Source organism: Moschus berezovskii, chromosome 4 (genome assembly GCF_049115385.1).
Source record: "Moschus berezovskii isolate FMDL1 chromosome 4, NW_MosBer_1.0, whole genome shotgun sequence".
Taxonomy (NCBI): domain Eukaryota; kingdom Metazoa; phylum Chordata; class Mammalia; order Artiodactyla; family Moschidae; genus Moschus; species Moschus berezovskii.
In genome coordinates, this window is record NC_142463.1 from 36985614 (window position 1) to 37008953 (window position 23340).

A 23340-nucleotide genomic window follows, 5' to 3' on the forward strand; every position below is an offset into this window, starting at 1 on the left:
AGACCTGTATTCAAATTTTACCTCTATTCTTTCTTTCCTTTGTAATTTTGCATAGGTTATTTACCCTCACAGAGTACTGATTTATTTCTTCTTTGAAGTGGTATGGTAATAATATTACTGACATGTTGAAGAATTAAATAAGATACTATATAAAACATGCTCACAATAGTATCTTTCATAGTACTTTACACTAAATAAAAGTTGGCTGTTGTTCAGTATTCTTTGTATTATTTTTCTAGTTAGTATAATCCTACCATACTTTTTCACTTACTTGAAATGACCTCATTCCTCCTGACTGTCTTATTTTTGTTGTTCTATTTTTGTTTTGATCTCCACCCGATCTTTTGGAATAGATAGGTAAAGTGAATTGTGTCAGTGTTGTGGGGTGGAGGATTGATTTTATCACTTTGAATAGCCTATCACTGATTTCTCAGGATTTGTTCATTTCCCAAGCTTCAGAAATTCTCTACAATGTTGCTGGGCTCCCATATTAAATATGTCCTGTCTTGCTATTCCTCTCCTCATCCTGGTATTTTGGTGGTATTTTACGTTGTCTTTTTGCAGCAGACATTAAAAAAAGAGACCTCTGAAGGCTTGTTTTTAGTGTCATAAACAGCTACATCTTATTTTTTGTTGACATTTTAAAGAGTGATATTTATAGACTAGTTTCACTCTTTATTTCCCACTTGACTTATAGGTGATGGCTTATATATCTCTTTTTTACATACAATATATTTATGTATAATCGGCTTGAAGTTGTGTCCAGAGATATTCATTTTATCTTCACTGTTAAGAACTGGTGGGCTGCTAGGGTGTGTGGTTCTCGTGTTTGGGTCTGGCTGCCCCTCTTGCAGGCCTGCGATTCATCTGTCTTCATAAAATGGCCGACAAGCTGTTCACATGCAAATATAAATTGAGAGCGTGAGAGGCCTGGCATGCCTTTCTGGAGCTGCTGTCATACCGATATTGTGCATTTCCCATTCCAAAAAGCAACCAGGATTGAGCCTGAATTTTTCGGCCAAAGACAAGGTGAGACTAGCCAAGTTCATTGTTAACCGCAGATCACTTGGTGCCACCTCAAGGATTCACAGTACCGTTTGGGAAGGATCATGTGAGTTCAAAGAAAGAAAGTATTATTATACAGGAGAGACAGTAATAAATTCCTGTGTTTCAAATTTTTATTTGTTTCAGAGAAAGAGATGTTGCTTCATCTTAGATAGTTCCAACTGGAGTTCAGACTAGAGGAACACCAGCCTCTTCAGTTTCCTCTTTCTGCCTTTTGTCAATCTCAGATAAAGTTATTTGAGGAAAAAATTATTTTTTCCTCTTTTTTAAAGATATATAATCCCTGAAGGAAAATAAATGAAGATTTCTGGACTAGGTATTTAGATGCATTAGATGACTTTCTGGGGTTGCTTTGATCAAGTTTTCTTTCATTTTCATTACCCCAGGTTATGGAAGATGAGTTCCTGAAAGGTTTTTGTTTGTTTGTTTGTTTCATTTTTGTTTTTAAGAAGAGAACACTCATAAATGTATCAACAAAACTCTTAAAGAACTTCTGAAATCTTGGTGGATGAAGAAGTGACAAACTCTGATCTTCAATAAAGTGGGAACTCATTATTCCTTCTTTATGTATATATTCGAGGGGAATAGTATTCTTTTTATCCTAGCTCTTGAAGAGAAAGGTAATGGGAAACGAATGGTATTTTCCTAGTAAACCATGGAGAATGAGTAGACAAATGGTAACATGCTGTTTCATCCAAAACCATAAACTAGGCCATGTAACTTTACCTAAAGTGGATGCAGCTGTTTCTCCCCTGCCCAACTAGTCTCTTTATTTCTACAGAATTTTTGCTTTCTTTTCTTGTATTCCCCTAAGACTCAACTGTAAAAGAAAACAAATCTTTGTCCAATTAGAGTATTACATGGGAATTTTGAAGGAATTATCTGAAACCCAGAGATAAAATGTCAGAATCACTGAAACTCAACACTGGTATAATGTAATGATTCAGAACTCCACCTCTATAAAGTCAAACAGGCCTGAGTTCAAATGAAACGAAGGCTGGATGACTTTGAGTAAGGTGTCGCCCCAATCTCAGTCTTCTTATCAGTAAAATAGGAACACTAAATGGAGAAGGAAATGGCAACCCACTCCAGTGTTCTTGCCTGGAGAATCCCAGGGACGGGGGAGCCTGGTGGGCTGCCGTCTATGGGGTCGCACAGAGTCGGACACGACTGAAGTGATTTAGCAGCAGTAGCAGCAGCAGGAACACTAAAACATCCTAGCTCCTGAGTAACAAAATGAGAATATGCCTGTGAAACAGCATAATGTGGGTTCATAGTAAGCACTCAAAGATAACCGTCAGTACTCTCCAGTTAAAGCTTGGATCTGTAATGAGATACACATATTCAAAAGGAAACAAGCTGGGAGACTTGGAGTAGAAAGAGGAAGAGTGTCAGCAATGAACCAAGACTCTATGGAGACATCTTTTGTAGATACCTACCCTGTTCTGCAGATGCTGATTGCAGCCATGAAATTAAAAGACGCTTGCTCCTTGGAAGGAAAGTTATGACCAACCTTGATAGTATATTAAAAAGCAGAGACATTACTTTGCCAACAAAGGTCCGTCTAGTCAAGGCAATGGTTTTTCCCGTGGTCATGTATGGATGTGAGAGTTGGACTGTGAAGAAAGCTGATCGCCGAAGAATCGATGCTTTTGAACTGTGGTGTTGGAGAAGACTCTTGAGAGTCCCTTATACTGCAAGGAGATCCAACCAGTCCATTCTAAAGGAGATCAATCCTGGATGTTCATTGGAGGGACTGATGCTAAAGCTGAAACTGCAATACTTTGGCCACCTCATGCGACGAGTTGACTCACTGGAAAAGACTCTGATGCTGGGAAGGATTGGGGGCGGGAGGAGAAGGGGACGACGGAGAATGAGATGTCTGGATGGCATCACCGACTCTGTGGACATGAGTTTGAGTGAACTCCGGGAGTTGGTGATGGACAGGGAGGCCTGGCGTGCTGTGATTCATGGGGTCACGGAGAGTCGGACACGACTGAGTGACTGAACTGACTGACTGACTCACTGACCCTGTTCTGAAATGTCAGGTTTAAGTCTCTTAAATCTGTCCATAATCCCTATAGCGGCATATCTATTTTGTTATTTAGTTCTATTCTTCATATTCTGTTTACCTCTCAGGAGTTGAGAACTACAGAAGTGACGCAGAGTTACTAGGACCTTCAGAATGAATGCCCAAGAAGGTTATTCTAGAAAGAAGGGACTTCACTTAGATGTCTTTAATTTTGGCTGAATTTTTCCTTGTCACAAACCAAATAGAATCTGCCTTATTAAAAACTATAAGCTGTTGATAGATGGAATTCATGACCAATTTCGGATGCTTTGAACATGACACATACCTAGTATTTATTAAAATTAATAGGTAGACAAATAAACTGTCATTCTCCCCAAATGGTTTTTGAGTATTTGCTCATTATTGATTTACCAAGAGGCTTTTAAGGAAAAAAAAAACCTAACCTGGAGAAGTTGAAAATCTAATTTGAGTATGGGGGACAGTTGTGCAGTGGTACATAGTTTTTGAGTATTTGCTCACTGTTTATTTACCAAGAGGTTTTTAAGAAAAAATAAAAACCCTGAAGAAGTTGAAATCTAGTTTGGTTGTGGGGGAAAGTTGTATAGTTGTACATGTATGACAAATGGGCATACATACACAGATATGACTAATAGTGCTGGGAAGCCAAAGCTCGGGGCTATTCTAATGGACATAGTAGATCAAGTTGTAACTCCACCCTCACCCCACCCTAATAAGCAGGTGTGATCAAAGATATGAAATACCATCATGTTCGTTTATGGTTGATGACCATAAGGAATGGAATCCGACCAAGTTTTCAGCCTGACTGTTGTCATTCATTTAGTCCTTTTGCATGTTACAGAAATTCCCTTTCTGGCTTTTCAAGAGTTCCTGAAGGTTTTAAGTCTTATGTGTTAGACTTTGACTTAGAAGATCTACTCATACCACCTTTGTGAATTCCCAGGAGGTACTTTGGCTACTGTTAAGAGTATCTGTGGCACAGAATACTTGCAGCGCTTCCTCAGTATTTACAGGGCCTGTGAACAGTCCTCCAAAGCTTGCGTTCTCTGTGGCATCAGGTCATGCATTCATGAGGGAGAAGCTCATGTGATAGCCCTCCTACTTAATTCCAGGCACACTTCCGTGGGGCCACACTGAGGCAGTGACTGAGGGAATAGCATTGTCCAGCACTGGCACTCTGAAAGCACACCCGCAACTGGGACTCCCTGTGAATGCACCCTTAACTAAAACAAGAGAAGACAATGTACAGTTCCTGTGCCAGAAAAAGAAAAGCTGTGTTCACATGTATTTGATTGGATTTTGTTTTTCCTATTTACTATCTCTCATCACTTGTACAAACTGCTAATAATAATAGTCTCATTTTAGTGGTTTTTAAAATGTGGTATTTATAGCAGGAAATCAGAGTTGGTATTTAGATGATTTTCTTTAGGTTTAATCATGTTGGCTCTTCCTCATTTACCTGGTGGTTGCATATGTGTTGGTGGCATCAACTCTCAGGTGGGCCACTTGCAATCAGTGGAAAGCCGTTAATCATGATGTTTGCCCCAGATTTTGAAAATTTCCAGCTCTATCTGCCTGTTCAAAAATCACCCTGGAGTATTGGTTGGATCTTGTGTTCATGTTCAGCATCTTTGTTTATGTCCTTCCCATCTTGTATCACCAAACTAGGCATTGTTGCTAAGTGTTGCTAGATGAACAGGGAATCTCAATTGTTAGTATTTCATTGGTTATCATTTCTGTATTTTGAGTATTTCAGTACTTACGAAATAACTTCCAAGGATACTGACTTCCTGACTTAAGATTTGTATGCAGGATTAACTCTGTAACTTGGTGGTGAGATAAAAAATATAAATTTATATTTCTCTTTTGGACAAACATTCTTTTATCTGATAATATTTTCATTACAAAGTTCAGGCCTTCTGCTTTAACTTTTTTCTCATTACTTCCTCAGATTTATGGGAAATATATTGCAGTATGATATTATAATATTAGTATATAGTTGGAAGGTAAAATAAAATTCATAATTCTAAATGCTAAGAATTGTTTCTTGCTACTGAATGGACTGCTGTTTCAGAAACTATTTTGATTATTGGTCATTTTAGTTGTGTCATTTTAGGAATTTTGAAGGCAGTGCACAGCTGAACAGTTAACATTTTATTGGGAAAGCAGGAGCACTCTAGCACCATTGACTTGTAAATAAAGCTTGTCAATATTTCATAATTTGCATGACTTTCTTTTACAATTACCTAGCAACAGTTTTTCTCAGCAGTGTTCTTTCCAAAAACCCTGCAGGGACAGACACAGTAGAGTGACCACCAAAATAGCAGCAATAACAGTAATGATCAGTATTCTAAATATTGTAAAGGTCCCAACTCAGGGAAACATTAAAACCTAAATGCCTTCTGGTTTCCAGATCTGTGTAATTAAATTCTGACTGATGAATTTTCAGCAATGAGATGGAGCTAGTCTATCTTGTTTTGTTTTAGAGACTGGGGACTGAGGCCAGGTGGATTGTGCTTTCTTTAAATATTATTAGCAAATGTGAACCATCATTGTTTGCAGGGGCTCTTTAGAAATGCCTCCAAACAAAGTAAATTCTTGAATCTTGAGTTTAAAAAGACGAGGTAACAGGTGAGACTGGAGGCTTCCCCCACAGGCTTAACACAGTATAGAGTACTCTGAGCTTTATTTACCACAGGATCCAGGGTAGTAAAAGAGTCTTTTCAACTGAAAAGAGGAGGAGGAAATTTGTCATTTTAAAGAAGTCGTTTACTTCTCACATTAGGGGTATTTTATTGTCTACATATACAGGCTAACTAGGTGAACAGACTTTAAGTGGTTGGCTAGTAGCCAAAATAGGGAATGGATTAGACTCCATTCCCCTGATTTCCAAATTCTGAAATGGACTGGCTGGGTGGTCTATTTCAGACACAACCCTCTACCCCCCACCCCGCAACTCCGTTCCCCTCCCCCCCCTCAGCTGCAACCCCGTCCCCCCCCCAACCAATCCCCTCACGCACAAATTGTATAGAGGAAAGAAGATATAAAGGGGTGTCTTTCTGGTCCTCAAATTTGTTCTATGTCTATGACTCCTGGTCCAGGAGAAACAACCGTTTGGATGTAACATTGCAAGTAGAAAAGTGATTTTAGGTGTTTGTTTATAATTTATATGGGATTGTGTATATATATCCATAGATCTCGATTCTCAAAACAGGAAGCAATGCTGTTCATATTTGAATTGGGCTCAGAAAAGAAATCAAATGAGGGGCCGTCATCAAATCACAGTGGTGTGGAGTTGTGGTGGATGGTGCACCTGGTGTTCAGTGGCAGCGCCATCTGCAGTGTTCTCTGTTCCCTGTGTTTGAACCCTGGACAGGCCCTGATAGAACCCTTTGGCAGATCTTCTTAGAAGGACCTGCAGTGCACTCCTAATGGTCGCTTTCATATACTGCTCTCTGTCACTGAAAAATCCATGTGGTGAATTATCAGGGAGGCTAGTTTGGGTCAGGAATAGTGTATAAGCTCTCTTTGCCACACATAATAGGGTCTGATTTGACACCTGAGGGTGAATTTGTTGATTTAAATCCTGTATATTATTTTGGGGAAAGAATTATCCATTTGTGGATCATATTAGTAAACTGAATGCAATATAAATAATTTATTTGGGGATTTGGAGCCGCTAATCCAGATTGATTAGTTGTCTGCTAGAAAAATTCATGTGGCCACAAGGATTTTTGGCACCTTTTCCCTCTACAGCTTCCTCATTCTTCTTCTCTTCTTCAGGCTTCACTCAGCTCCAGGCAACTCTGTTCCCTTGGCATTGCCTCGTTGTTAAGGAAATCTACTGGGATAGCGCAAATCGAGGTTGGGGGATGGGTAGTATTTACTGCAGATTACTCTGCCCCTTCTCAATTGTTAAGTGCTATACTTGGTTGATTTTAGCCCAAAGAGAACAGGGGAGTCTCATATGCCTTATCCACAGGCATCGTATGGCGAATATCCAAAGAGAGAAGTATAAAGGATGTTGTGGTGAATCCTAGCAAAATAGGAATAGATTTCCAACAATCTCTCCATGAAGGAAAGTCAGTGTTTTCTTAGATCTCTGTAGGTATTTTGCAACCAGAGAGCTTCTCAGAGAGCTGAATTTGTAAACTCAAGAGATGAACAAATAGAAGCCAAATCACAGCTTCTGAACAGGTCAGATTAGCAAAGGAGAGCTGCCATTATAAGCCTGACACTGAGCATCTGTTAAGGAGAAATCAGTTGTCCAAGCCACTTAAAGACCTGTACCTCAATTTTCTTACAAGTCATCTGCTTGCTCAGTCACTCAGTCATGTCCAACTCTTTGCAACCCCATGGAATGCTGCCAATCAGGTTCCTCTGTCCATGGGATTCTCCAGGCAAGAATATTGGAGTGAGTTGCCATTCCCTTTTCCAGGGGATCTTCCCAACCCAGGGATTGAATCTGTATCTCTTATGTCTCCTGCATTGGCAGGCAGATTCTTTACCACTGAGCCACCTGGGGAGCCCAGATAGTTATTAATAATCTGCTGGGTACATTTGGACTATGTACTGGATGCATTGAGGGACTACAGAGATGGATCAGACTTCCTGTTCTGGAGGACCTGGTGGTCTAGTAAGGGGGAAAAGGCTTCATTCATAAATATTTCAACAAATATTTATCAGATGTATTCTCAGAACCAGATTTACTGAGTAAAATAGATAACATCTCTGCTGGAAGAAAACACACATAATATAACAAGTGATGTTAAATATTATGAAGAAAAACAAAGCTAGATAAAGAAAAACGGGGCTTTCTAGGTGACACTAGAAAGTGGTAAAGAACCTGCTGCCAATGCAGGAGCCAAAGGAGACTTGGCCATCCCTGGGTCGGGAAGATCGCCTGGAGGAAGGCATGGCAATCCACTCCTGTATTTTTGTCTGGAGAATCCCATGGACAGAGGAGCCTGGGGGGCTACAGAGTTGGACAGGACTGAAGTGACTTAGCATGCATGCACACACAAGGGCTAAACGGTGGAGTGTAGGGCACTCTTTTACAGAAGGTAGTCAGGGAAGGCCTTTTTGACCTGTTGACTTTTGAGCTAAGATTTGATGATGGTAAAGAAGAGAACTATGCAGATATTTGGGACTTCTCTTCTAGAAAGAGAGAACAGTAAATGGAAAGACCCAGAGGCATGTTGGAGGAACAGTCAGGGTTAGGGTGGCTTGTGGTACATAAGTGAAAGAAGAGCAGTTGGCGACAGGGCTAGCAGGAAGCCAAATTATGCTGAACTCTGTTGGCCAAGGAAAGACATAGAAAATCCTTGATAAACAGTAATATGCTCGACAAGGGAATGCACATACCAAATCCATACATTTCTTGATGTGGTGGATATGCCCTGAGCTCTTGTGCTGTGTTAGATACTTAATATTGAGTGTTGAACAAAGCAAAAAGGCCTAATTCATAGCATTGTCAAAGAAGGAGACTGTCGTCTGCCATGGCAATATCTTTTAGTATCCCCAAAGGTTTTCCCTTATGCATACGTTACTGAAAACAGAGTCACTTGCATAGGATATTTGGCTTCACATACTCTCTCATGCAAACAATTCTTTTTTTCATTTAATAGAGATCAAATCTGTGGGGCTGCAGTTTAACCCTTATCTCAGGATTCTGTTTAGATTGTAAATCCTCAGGTCTCAAGTCCATGACCATGAAGCTTGATTTTTTTTTTCCTTCCCAATTGTTGCTAGATTTAGCAAATAAAAACACAAGATACCAAGTTAAATTTGCTTTGCAGAACCACCACAAATAATTATTTCAGTATTACATGGGCTCTATTTATTACAAAAAAGGACTTGTTTATCTAAACCAAGTCATGTATTTTATCTGGCCACCAGTCCTAGTTCTCTGCACACTCCCACGGAGGTTACATGGGCAGCAGTAACAGCAGCACTGGAAAAGATTCAATTAGTCTGTGATGATTTCAGTGATCACAAAGGTTCAAACCACTGGAATTTAACCTGCTGGAAACGAGACCTGAGAAGAGTATCACGAAGTTCTAATGACTCAACTGCTTAAATTCCACTCATTCTGCATTTGCCGGTAGCCCCGTAGTTATCTTGGAACAATAAGCCACTTGTGGGGCGTAGTCAGTAGATACAATACTGTGGTTGAGAGCCATTCAGCCCATCCAGGTCAGTGTGTAAATTTAATTAGTGGAACTGTAATTGAGTAAGGCATAGGGACATCGTGTGAGTCACTTCTTCAAAGGAAGTATATCTTGTCGCAAGTCCTAGTTATTGGCAGACTGTTTGCCTCATGAAAGATGGAATAGCTCACATTTGTTGTGGGTTTTCCATGTGCTGGTGTGGTAGTTTAGGTCTCCCAAGAAGAATATGCCCTTACGGAATTAGATGTGCAGGGATTTTGAGGGCTAAAATCTGTGAGCTATAAAGGGAGGGAGCCAGGTTGGCTGCAGAGGCTTCAGACTGCAATACTGAGCTGATACCTGTGAGAGGAGAGAGGAAAGGAAGGAGGATTGGGGAGGAAGAATCCTGGACGTCAGGGAGCTTCTAAGAAAGTTTTGTACAGGCCAATGGAAAGTCTTTGAGCCAGTCACTTGTTATAAAGTTTTTTTTTTTTGCTTCCTGTAGGAACCAGTCTGCGTTAGTATCCTCTTCTTTGATCATTTACTGGGAGCCTGGAGGAAGCTCTCTGGAACAAACATGGTAGTAAATCCAGAGGGGAGCGATTAGAGTTGTCAGGCAGTGGTGCTTCTTGTCACATGTGATATGAGTGGTTCATTTTTATGGCCACCACAGCAAGGCACTGCCAAGAGTTCTAGATTCATGATCTTTCACTCTAATACAACCCTTGGAGATCAGTATTATTAGTGTATCCATTTTACAGATGAGGAAACTGAGACACAAAAGATTTTAGGTAGCTTTCCCACAGTCAAGAAGGCAGAAAGAATACTCACAGGACAGAGTTTTCAAACTTCCATGTCAGAAGCTAATTGCTTAACCATGACCTTACATTATAGAAAGAACAGTGTTCAAACTCTGTTTCTGTAACTTATTGATGACGTAAATTTGGGCAAACTCTTGGACTTGTGTTTTCTCATTTATAAGGTGGGATGCCATCACCTTCTCAGGAAATGTATTTTAGTTGCTGTTTTGTTTTGAGCTTAAGCAGTGTTCGTTCCTTTCCCTCCCTGTGCCCATCATTTAGGATGAGCATCTCATACTTTTAGGTATCTGCCTCAGCCTTGCTCAGGCACCCACAGACTTAATTAATCCTCGGAACTAAAAGGACTGTTTCTGTACAGATTATATATATGGATATATCTCTGTGGATGTGTGTATGTATAAATTGCCCAGAACTTGTAGTAATTCATAGGAGATACACAATAAAGTGTAGTCTACCTTTCTATCATCCACCTCTTTGCTTCATGGAAACAAACTCTGTGCTAGATGGCAATCTGGAATGCGTCATTTTCTTGTTTTTAATTTTGGGGGCAAAATTACATTCTTTTGGAAAAATTATGTTCTTATTTTTCATATGAACATTTTTACTCTTTTTCCTACAGTCTCAAGCACTATTCCTATATGGATCAACAGTGAATATTTTTAAACAATGGACTAAATTTGCATTTTATTTTTGTGCTGAAGGTGGAAAGTATAAAAGTAGTTGTAAGGTGTTTATACTAGATGCCGTTGTAGTTGTTGGATGGCATAAAACAATTATGATTGCCAATAAATTTGAAAGTATTTCACTTGGAAAAGATGTAGGAATGTAATTTTATTGAAAACATAAAAAATAGGGAGTTTATTTCCACTCCCCATTTTTGTGCAGTACAACAGAAATTTGTACATCATCCCTTTGATTTTAGATTTCTGAATTATTTAAAAGAATCGGTTAATTCTCCATTTCAAGTGAGTAAGACAAAGTTCATTAGGATATCTGATTCCTAGCATGTCCCCCATTCACAGATCATGTTAACTCCTTAGAGAGGTTTATCTTCTTTTAAAATTGCAAATGCTGTCCAAACTGAAAGCTTTTCAATTTAATGCCTTCTTGCAGTTTGGGACTAGAAGTGAGATCTTTAATATAGGGAAGGGACGAGTCACCTTGTTGTCAGAGCATCAGTCATTTCTAAAGGTAGCAGTGTTCAGGACATGCACGTGCAGTGAGTTCTAGTAGATTTGCAAATTGCTATCATGAAAGATAGATAAGTAAAATTCAACATGCGCTAACAGTGTTCCTGACCAGTGGTTACCAACTGGTGGTTCTTGAATGGGGTCAAAGAAAAAAATTCTTAAAAGAAATTGTGCATTTTTCCCTAGATAATAAGATGCATAGGCTGACAATTTTTGCTTTTGACTTTGTGAGCTCACTGGTCGTGTAACACAGAGAGAGACTTGTTTGGCAGTTGTAGTTTGAATTCATCTAACAAAAGATGGAGGAGAGATAAATGATCCAGTATTTAGTAAAGATGGTAAGATAAATACTTTGAGAAATAGGCTCCACGAGAAGAAAATATTTTAAGATGTCTTTAACGGTGAGAACATACAAAAGTCTCTGCAGTAGACCAGTAGTTAATAATAGCGTTTAACTTTCCCTTTGGAAGGAGAGGGAATAAGAGAAAAGCAGGTACCAGGAAGAACCAATAAAGAGGAGTCATGCCCAGGGCTGCTCATCATCTCCATATGTATACTTTTATTCATCTTTTCAACAGATATTGTTAAACTTACTTCTGTCTAAGCAGAATTGATAGTAAGTTCAGTTCAGTTCAGTCGCTCAGCTGTGTCCGACTCTCCGCGACCCCGTGAATCACAGCACGGCAGGCCTCCCTGTCCATCACCAACTCCCGGAGTTCACTCAAACTCATGTCCACAGAGTCGGTGATGCAATCCAGCCATCTCATTCTCGGTTGTCCCCTTCTCCTCCCGCCCCCAATCCCTCCCAGCATCAGAGTCTTTTCCAGTGAGTCAACTCTTCGCATGAGGTGGCCAAAGTATTGCAGTTTCAGCTTCAGCATCAGTCCTTCCAATGAACACCCAGGATCGATCTCCCTTAGAATGGACTGGTTGGATCTCCTTACAGTACAAGGGACTCTCAAGAGTCTTCTCCAACACCACAGTTCAAAAGCATCAATTCTTCGGCGATCAGCTTTCTTCACAGTCCAACTCTCACATCCATACATGACCACGGGAAAAACCATAGCCTTGACTAGATGGACCTTGGTTGGCAAAGTAATGTCTCTGCTTTTTAATATATTATCAAGGTTGGTCATAACTTTCCTTCCAAGGAGCAAGCGTCTTTTAATTTCATGGCTGCAATCAGCATCTGCAGTGATTTTGGAGCCCCCAAAAATAAAGTCTGACACTGTTTCCACTGTTTCCCCATCTCTTTTCCATGAAGTGATGGGACCAGATGCCATGATCTTTGTTTTCTGAATGTTGAGCTTCAAGCCAACCTTTTCACTCTCCTCTTTCACTTTCATCAAGAGGCTTTTGAGTTCCTCTTCACTTTCTGCCATAAGGGTAGTGTCATCAGCATATCTGAGATTATTGATATTTCTCCCAGCAATCTTGATTCCGGCTTGTGCTTCTTCCAGCCCAGCGTTCCTCATGATGTACTCTGCATATAAGTTAAAGAAGCAGGGTGACAATATACAACCTTGACGCACTCCTTTTCCTATTTGGAACCAGTCTGTTGTTCCATGTCCAGTTCTGACTGTTGCTTCCTGACCTGCATACAGGTTTCTCAAGAGGCAGGTCAGGTGGTCTGGGATTCCCATCTCTTTCAGAATTTTCCACAGTTTATTGTGATCCACACAGTCAAAGGCTTTGGCATGAAGCAGAGTTTGGCATGGCCACTGCTGAGTTTTCCAAATTTGCTGGCATATTGAGTGCAGCACTTTCACAGCATCATCTTTCAAGGTTTGAAATAGCTCAACTGGAATTCCATCACCACCACTAGCTTTGATAGTAAGGGTCACTGGAAAAAGCTGCTTAAAGTAAGAGACTTGTGTAGCACTTCTCTATATAAATTGACCCAAGAAACCATACTTTCAGAATACAGTAGCTTAACAAAGTTTGGGTCACCTAATCATACATTGTTGTGTTGGACATTTGTGTTCTGGGTTCAGAACTCTTCCTGTGTGGATTCTGTGCATCAATAAGAGTGGTGAGAAAACTGACCTCAGTAGAATAATAGTGTGTCATGACCAAGATAATCACGATGGCGTGATCACTGACCTAGTGCCAGACATCTTGGAATGTGAAGTCAAGTGGGCCATAGAAAGCATCACTACGAACAAAGCTAGTGGAGGTGATGGAATTCCAGTTGAGCTATTTCAAATCCTGAAAGATGATGCTGTGAACGTGCTGCACTCAATATGCCGGCAAAATTAGAAAACTCAGCGGTAGCCACAGGACTGGAAAAGGTCAGTCTTCATTCCAATCCCAAAGAAAGGCAATGCCAGAGAATGCTCAAACTACCGCACAGTTGCACTCATCTCACACGCTAGTTGGAGAAGGAAATGGCAACCCACTCCAGTGTTCTTGCCTGGAGAATCCCAGGGACAGGGGAGCCTGGTTGGTTGCCGTCTATGGGGTCGCACAGAGTTGGACACGACTGAAGCGACTTAGCAGCAACAGCAGCACACTCTAGTAAAGTCATGCTCAAAATTCTCCAAGCCAGGCTTCAGCAATATGTGAACTGTGAACTTCCAGATGTACAAGCAGGTTTTAGAAAAGGCAGAGGCACCAGAGATCAAATTGCCAACATCCGCTGGATCATGGAGAAAGCAAGAGAGTTCCAGACAAGCATCTATTTCTGCTTCATTGACTATGCCAAAGCCTTTGATTGTGTGGATCACAATAAAGTGTGGAAAATTCTGAAAGAGATGGGAATCCCAGACCACCTGACCTGCCTCTTGAGAAACCTGTATGCAGGTCAGGAAGCAACAGTTAGAACTGGACATGGAACAACAGACTGGTTCCAAATAGGAAAAGGAGTGCGTCAAGGTTGTATATCGTCACCCTGCTTCTTTAACTTATATGCAGAGTACATCATGAGGAACGCTGGGCTGGAAGAAGCACAAGCTGGAATCAAGATTGCCGGGAGAATTATCAATAACCTCATATATGTAGATGACACCACCCTTATGGCAGAAAGTGAAGAGGAACTAAAAAGTCTCTTGATGAAAGTGAAAGAGGAGAGTGAAAAGGTTGGCTTGAAGGTCAACATTCAGAAAACAAAGATCATGGCATCTGGTCCCATCACTTCATGGGAAAGAGATAGGGAAACAGTGGAAACAGTGTCAGACTTTATTTTTTTGGGCTCCAAAATCACTGTGGATGCTGATTGCAGCCATGAAATTAAAAGACGCTTACTCCTTGGAAGGAAAGTTATGACAAACCTAGATAGTATATTAAAAAGCAGAGACATTACTTTGCCAACAAAGGTCCGTCTAGTCAAGGCTATGGTTTATCCCATGGTCATGTATGGATGTGAGAGTTGGACTGTGAAGAAAGCTGATCGCCGAAGAATTGATGCTTTTGAACTGTGGTGTTGGAGAAGACTCTTGAGAGTCCCTTGGACTGCAAGGAGATCCATCCAGTCCATTCTAGAGGGGATCAGTCCTGGGTGTTCATTGGAGGGACTGATGCTAAAGCTGAAACTCCAATACTTTGGCTACCTCATGCGACAAGTTGACTCACTGGAAAAGACTCTGATGCTGGGAGGGATTGGGGGCGGGAGGAGAAGGGGACGACCGAGAATGAGATGGCTGGATGGCATCACTGACTCAATGGACATGAGTTTGAGTGAACTTCAGGAGTTGGTGATGGACAGGGAGGCCTGGCGTGCTGTGATTCATGGCGTCGCAAAGAGTCAGACACGACTGAGTGAGTGAACTGAACTGAGGCCCTTTAAATTGTTGCACTGTGTTGTCTTAATTAGGCCTAATCTGAGACCTAGAGGATGAGGTTCAGGGAGGTTGAGGCACAGATCCATGGTCAATAGCTAGTGAATAGCAGAGGAAGTGCTGCTTTGGTTTTCTGGGGAAGGCTCTGGCATTGTACAGATGATAAGCAGTGAGGTGCTTTGAAATGTCTTGGAATGCTTTACACTCAGCAATGATAATCTCAAATAATTTGTATTATTAGTACAATACTTGTATTATTTCAGTGCGTTTTCTCTATGTCCTGCTCCTTCTTCCCAGGGAAATGGCAAACATGAGGTTAGAGAATGACAGTGGTGATGATACACCTATGATGGGGACAGTAGTGGTTAATCAGTTAAAACTAGACAATCCCATCACTTGTTTTAGTTGAACATCAACTCATGTAAAGAGTAATATGTCACAATATGCTTAAAATTAAACCAATAAGAAAGATTTGCAGAATTCCACATTTCCCTAGGGATAATGCTAACATGTGTCACGTGTGACAATCTGACATAGGTACCAAGTGAGGGAGATGGCATTATTAATAACAAATGCATCATTATTTTTTAGAAGATGCAAAATAAAAATAAATAGAAACCCTAATGTTTTCTTCCGGTCTCCCTAATACGTATTTTGAGGACATTGCTATTCTAGATAATGTAGACTAGACTACCCTTGGGGGAAGAAATCGATGTTTGCAGGAAGGAATTTCTGTTCCAAACATAGTACCTGGCAATCAAATAAATATTTTGGAGTGAATGAATGAGTGAATGAATGGATCTTGCCCCAGGGAGCTTCAAGTTTTTCCCGCTCCCATCCCTATCTTGCCCCTTCCCACATTCCTCTCCCCACTGATAACCACTAGTTTGTTCGCTATACCTTTGAAAAAGTCTTTTTTTCAAACTGAGATATATTTGACATATAACATCTTGTATGTTTAAAGCTGATTTGATACCTTTACATTGCAATATGATTGCCATTGTAGCATTAGGTGACACCTCTGGCATTACACAATTACCATTTTCTAGTGTTGGGAACAGTTAGGATCCACTCTCTTAGCAAGTCTGATGTGTATAATATAGTATTGTTGTCTATAATCACCATACTGTGTATTAGAGCTCCTGACTTACTTATCCACTAGTTGTATGCACCCTGAAGTAACATCTCTTGCATTTCCCCACCCCTAGTCCCTGATAACCACCATTTTAGGAGTTTAAAGTCTTTTCATGGAAATGTATATTTAAAAGTAATTTCACCCCTTTCCAATTCATCCGTATATTTGTTATTCATAATGTATGTGCTAATCCTTGTGTTAGGCAATGAGAATATAAAGATAAATGAGGTGCAGCCCCAATGTTCATCAAACATATATTCTAATAAGGAAGGTGAATATTTAAATAAATATTTGCCATGAATTTTAACTGATCTCCTGAAGGTATTTAGGGTCCGTGATGAAAGTGGGTACAAATGATAAAAGCTATGCAAGAAGCAGCAATAGTTAAGCTATAGGTGTTCATACAAGAGCTTTATTTAACATTTGACCTTAATACTGAAATGTATGTTTGTTCCTAGATATTACCTATAACTTTCTTGCACCTTAGAATGAGCTCAAACCTCCACTCCACACTCTGAAACAATCTGAACTTCACCCAGTGTTTCTGCATGCTTCTGGGTGGGCTTTCAGGCTAAGGTCCCTTCTGGTTCTCAGTTCCTACACCTGCAGTTAGTTTAAGCGATAGGTCCTTTTTCAAGATGTACTAGCCCTCTTCCGTGGCCTGTGCCCGAGATGTTGGGATGAACCTTTTCTCCATAATTCTGTTCTGTGTACGCACAGAACTTCTCTGAGTTGCTGAGGTTGGTGGAGTTGTATGGTAATGGAGTGGGGAGGGAGCCCTCAGAATACACAAGCCACTGCACACTGATTTTACACACTCTGTTGCTCAAACTGCTGTGTTGCCGTGCCGTGTTACCACCACCCTTCTCTCCCTTACCCTCTCCTCTCTGAACTGCTGCTTGTTCTTGGTTGCAGTTTAGTCACTAAGTTGGGTCCCCCTCTTGCGACCCCATGGACTATAGCCCATCAGGCTCCTCTGTCCATGGAATTTTCCAGGCAAAAATACTGAAGTGGGTTGCCATTTCCTTCTCCAGGAGGTCTTCCCGACCCAGAGATCGAACTTGGGTTTCCTGCATTGCAGGTGGATTCTTTACAAACTGAGTCACCAGTGAAACTCTTCTTGTTCTTGTTTAGTTCTAAATGCAGAGGAGTTTCACTGTATCTTATTTCCTTGAATTTTACAATCTGATGTTCTTAGAGGGTCTCCTTTATTAAAAAGAAATGTACCACCAATATATTTTCCTAATCAAAGAATGCTAGTGCTCTTGATAATAAAATACATGGGATTCTCAGCTTCTGTATATGTGAGAGAAAAGATATAGCAACCTTATTAAGCAAAAAGAACATTTGATCCACCATGTAAGGCTCAATTTGGCTAAGGCATTGTGTGTCTGAACAGTTTTTAATACACGATAGTCACATCAGGTTTAATTCCTGGATGGCCAGTCATCCAGCATGTTTCCCTTGGAGTGAAGCTTGCTGACTTCCTGGCTGACAGAAAGTATCCGTAAATGAGAGACAGAGACAAAATTAAAATGTGACTTCTTTGGCATCCACCTTTCGAACCTAGGCCTTCCCCCACTTTACTCTAATTCAATTTAGGAGATGTTGGATGGAAACTAATACAGTTAAAAAGAACTTCATGTAATCTCACTAACATTCTTAGAACATGATGCTCAAGGTTTTCTGGTCAAGGATATTTGCATTTGCATTTATAGAACAGTTAGAGGCAGAATTCTGTGCGTGTGAAAAGTCCTTGCTCTGAGAATGACATTTCCAAGCTGTCAAAATCTGATGCACTCAAAGCTAAACCCAAAATTGCCTTTTATTCTGTAAATATTGAAGAAAGGGCTTAGCATGGCACCACTGAACTTGCTAGCCAAGGAACTAGCCTACTGGGTTGGAATCAGAAAAAGGCTCTTTATTGAGTTTAAATTGTCACAAAATTCAAGCTTGAAGGATGCAGTGAGAAAGTGTTACAAGCAGTCATAGGCCCACGTTTTCCTGCTGGCCATTCAGCCCCTTTGACACTATTTTCTGGTGTGTCATTGAGGGTGTAAGAAAATTTCATGAATCTCCATTGTTTGACTGTTCTTATCTCTAACATCTACAGTGAACCACAGAGATATTCACACTAAACCTTCACATATTATGTTCATCCAGTCAACCAATATTTTTTTATTAAACATCTGCTGGATGCCTGACACTGTTCCAAGCATTGGTTACAGGACCGATGAAGCCCAGAGAAGTAAAGAGATGTGCCTGAGATAACACATGAATTAGCAGTAGACCCGAGACCCTGAATATCATGTCCCCTGTCAAAAATTCTTTCTACTCTATTATTACTCTGCCTTGCTTAGGCTTCTCCTTCTCCACCCTCCCCCCACCCCATCCCCCAAATAGACTGAAGTCCAATAGTTACCTGAAAGGCTATTGAAATTGTTCTCTTAACTTTCTAAGTTGTAAAGTTTATTTGAAAGTCATTCGTTCAGAATTTTGAATCAAATTATGGCAATTTTCATGTCTCACTTATTTGTGTGCTTCTGGGAATAACATCTGCAAAGGCCAGCCTCATTATAAAGTAGATTGTAAACCCCATGAAGGCAGGGACTATTTATCCCTGATCACCCTCCATTTTCTCTTTAGCACAGTGCCTACCATCCAGGGTGCGTGTGGATGAATTGTAAGTGCAGAACTTATAAGTGAATTATAAGTGCAGAACTGAATGACTCTCCCCGACGCCTTAGGGTACTGTTCTTGTCTGGCATGGTGTGCCTGCAGCACAAGCTCTCCGGAGAAGTCCGCTGCTGGGAAGGTGATAGATGACTTGATCTGTATTTGGTGGGCCTCCGCTTAGCACTGCGCAGTTCCCAGCCCATTTCCTCCTGTTTCAGTGCCTTGATGGTCATCAAGCAACTTGCAGCTGTGCTTGCTGGATTGTGGTCAGAGCCTCTGAGGTTGGCAGTCTGCAGACACAGCAAGGTGCTTTTGTGGCAAGGCACGGAGAGTTTGCTGCTAGTCAGGGAGGAACGATTTTCCCTGGGACTTGGCTGCGGCTGGCATCATCCACAGGCTCCACCTCTGACGGTCCTGTCTGTTCCCCACCACTGCCGTCCTCATCTGCCCACAGCCGTCAAATTCCCACACTCTGAAGGAAAATATTGTATGAGGCCGAACTGGGTGTAGCTTGTCACAGTGTGAGACAAATGCGTGTTACCTGGCCAAGCTGACTTTGACACGAAGGGATCTTTGCAATGGGAGATTGAGCAGAGCAAAGGGAAACAAAAATAAGATGGAAGTGGGTTCTTTGTGAGCATTTAAGCAAGTACATGTATGACAAGAAAGGCCAGTTCATGTGATTTTAATAAGCATCTTAAACTACTTTATGGAAAAGCATAAATATAAGACCTGGTCTCTCTCGTTCACTCTTCTTTTCGTATAGGGTAAAGAGCAAGCATGAAATTTGAGGGAGTGATGAGCTTGACAGTTCTTCCTAGTAGAGGAAGCTGGGTTTTGGGAGGAAAAATTCAGGCTTCTGATTTGAGCTTTGACAGGTGCATGGGTGCAAGAGAGATGGGACACCCCTAATTTTGTCACCTTCCTGGCTGTGAAGTATTTTTAAAAACATTTGCATGTGGACTTTCCCACTTCTGAACTGACCCTGGAAATGTACTTAACCTTTTGTGTCTCAGCTTCCTCATCTGTGAAATGGAAACAGGTGATTCTTGCCTTTCTTCTCTCCCAAGGCTTTAGTCAAAGTATAATCAGATGATGTATCTGCAAGCACTTTATAAGCAATCAAGCCATGTATAATACAATGAGCTGTTGTAATAACTTCAGGTCATCAGGAATTTCTTCATTTCCTTCCCTGATCCCCTGGAAAATGCTAGGAGGCTACTGAGTATATTTCATATTTTTCTCCTCTCAACCCCGCAGTGCTCATTTTCAAGTAAATATGGTTTTAAAGCTGCTACATGGGGAATGAATGTGCCTCTCCATGGGTAGTGTATTTTACTATTTGGCACATGGCTTCCCCCCAACCCCCTTACCTACAGAAAGATATTCTTTTTGCATTTACTGTGGCACCACTTTTACCTCTGTTCTGAACAAAGTTGGAATTCTAAAATTTTGAACATCATTTTTAAAAAGGTAAACATCCAAATTTACCTCAAAAAGCCCTAACAAACAGATACATGAAACCGACAGTTTCTGATGATATTCCAGCTAGTCCAGAATGCATCTAAGGCACCTTCAGACTGTGTCAATATATCAGTGTTTGATTTCAAATTGACTCAGGTTTATTGTCTTAAACGCCCTTGAATCCCCAGTCCTTCTTCTTATTTGCATTGAGTATATTCTAAAAGTGGGTCTACACTTTTAGTTGGCTTTTGCTTAAACTTTTCTTTTTCTGGAACAATCAGGTCAGAGACAAAATAGGCTCTAACTCTGTGTATTTGTTGTTTTGGTGAATCATGAGAGTTATAGGGATATAGTTGTTTCCAGTAATTCCTGCGTGTGTGTAGTGGTCTTAAGAGGAAATATTAGCGTCCTTTTTCTTAAGCCACTGGTCTGAAAGATCTGTGAAGCATAGACTTGACATTTTCTGACAAATTATCTCTAAGGTTCAGAAAGAAATTTTAAGCATTTTCTAACTCCAACTTTATTTCTGCTTTCGAGCCTCCGTTTCTACCCACTAATAATCCCTGACTACCAGATACTTGTGTCTTCAAGATATAAAAGTTTATTTTTAAAAAGAAAATATTAATAAGTTTCATAGACGAAAACATCCAGTCTGTATTGGGAGCGCTATGGTACATTGTTTGTTTTCATACATTTTTCTAGTTGAACCAAATTCTCTCACCACACCTTCTCAGAAAACTCTACAACTCGGCCCATATAGAAGTATACCAGAACAAGCAAGGTTTAGTCATTGCCAAGACTTTTTTTTTTTTTTCCTGCTGTGTGGTACCTGCTGAGGAGGCTCTTACTTATACTCTGACAAATATGACATATATTGGTAGAGAAGTGCTTCCTTTGTTAAATGGTTCATTCATTTCACTGGCCTGATGTAAGTTATATGAACCACAATGAATCACAACAATTACTAGTTTAATTCCTTTTTTACCCTGGATTCATTTAAAAGGCTTGCTCTCTAAATATAGGACCTGTAGATAAAAGGTTTCTTTAAAAATCACTCTCTTTTCAAGATGTTTTCATTAGTTGGTATTCATTTAAGTGGGTTCTACTCTGCATACCATTAAAGGTGTGTGTAAATGTTTTTATTGGTTTCTTCCCTATCTTCCACTTTTATATTTCCTCCGTAAGAGGCAATGCCATTAACCTTAGCAATGCTGAGTGTGATTGTCTTTCGATCAGCCCCATCATTGCAAACCACTGATCCATAGCTTACATTACTTAAACCACTGGTTCCTAAACAGAAAAATAGCCCCATTACCTTCCTTGGAATGGTGATAGGCTGTCTGAAAAATCCTTTCAAAAAGAAGAGTGAGCAAAAATACTCCCTGGTTCCTTTGGGAATAGTCCTTTCTTGGATAGAAGTGTTTATAGTAGTGGAACCTAAGTTTCCTATTTTAACTACACATGAAACATTTATTGAGTCCCTGTTATGTTCAGGGTGCTTTTTTGGACACACAGGTGATGCCAAAATTTTTGGATGCAGTCCTTTAAGAGACGTACTCTTTTTCCTCCCAGTGACAGACATGTATGCTCCTATTAATAGTGCAAGATAAATATGCAAATATGCTCTAAGAGGGAAGCAGACAAAGTGCTCAGCGGACATAGGCTAGAGAATGCTTGAAATCAGATTTTAGAGACAAGGAGTGGTGAGTTAGATTTCACCCAGCAGAGAAGAAAAGTGAGGAGGAAGAAGGAAGAGGCATGTTCAAATCAGTGAAATAGCCACCAGAGTCACTGTGTGGTCTGAATGTTTATGGTGAACTTTGAAAATAGCCATCATCTGGTATGACTCGTGCAAAGTAAAATGAGCGGTGACAGAAGGCAAAGTGTCTACGGGGATGACATTCATGTTTTAGCCTCCCCTTTGAGGTTCTCCCTGTGGGGTAAACCAAATATGCTATCAGTTCACACATCTTGGAGGGCTTACTGTCTTCAGAATTTGGCTTAACCCCACCCCATCACTCAACTAGCCAGAGTGCTGGAGAAGGCATTGAATTAAGAACTCAGAAAACTGCTCCATTCCTGGTTGAGCCATTAATTAGCTAAACTCTTGGATAAGTAACTGTTCTCTGAGCCTTGGTTTACTCTTCTATAAAGTGGAGGTAACAATGCCTACTTCATAGTTGTTAAGAGTCTTAAGTGAGATAATTCATAGAAGATTCTTAGCATAGTGCTTGGTATATATCTAGTGCTCAAAAAACGGGATCCATTAATTTAAAATGATATTTCCATACCTCATTGCCCTTCTTAAATGAATTGAACTTTCTTTTGTGCTCAGTCATGACTGACTCTTTGTGACCCCATGGACTGTAGCCTGCCAGGCTCCTCTGTCCATGGAATTTTCCAGGCAAGAATACTGGAATGGGTTGCCATTTCCTTATCCAGGAGCTTTCTTTTAGTTATTGATAACTTACAACATACTGGGAAAAGCCCCGTGTTCAACATGGCTGCATTAATTTGGAAATAAGATCCAGTTTATTTTCTCCACAATAAAAATCACTCTAAAAACGTGCTCACTTGTATTTATAGAGCAGGTATTTTGAGCATTTTGAGACCTAAAGCTTATGAAATTGTAGTTTCATGCGTATCTAAAATAATTGTGTGTGTGCCAAGTTATTTCAGTTGTATCCGACTCTGTGTGACTCCTGGACTGTAGCCTGCTGGGCTCCACTGGCCATAGGATTCTCCAGGCATGGGTTGCCATGCCCTCCTCCAGGGATCTTCCTGACCCAGGGATTGAACCCATGTGTCTCTTACATCTCCTGCATTGTCAGGCAGGTTCTTTACTATTAACGCCACCTGGGAAGCCCAAAATAATCATACAATAGAACTTTTCCCATCACTTGGCACTTGCTCCTTAGTGTCCCGGTGAGTTTACGGAAGCCAAGAGAAGATGGTCTTCTCTAGTTACATACTAAGTGGTGAAGTTTTCCTTTTCTTACACATTCCCGTCATGT

The 23340-nt window shown here is 40.6% G+C and overlaps 1 protein-coding gene across 5 annotated transcripts in view; it reads left to right on the forward strand.

The window, feature by feature from the left end:
- Positions 1-23340, forward strand: part of NFIA (nuclear factor I A) — a 413568-nt gene that overhangs the window by 212769 nt on the left and 177459 nt on the right. The gene's annotated exons all lie outside the window — the stretch shown is intronic.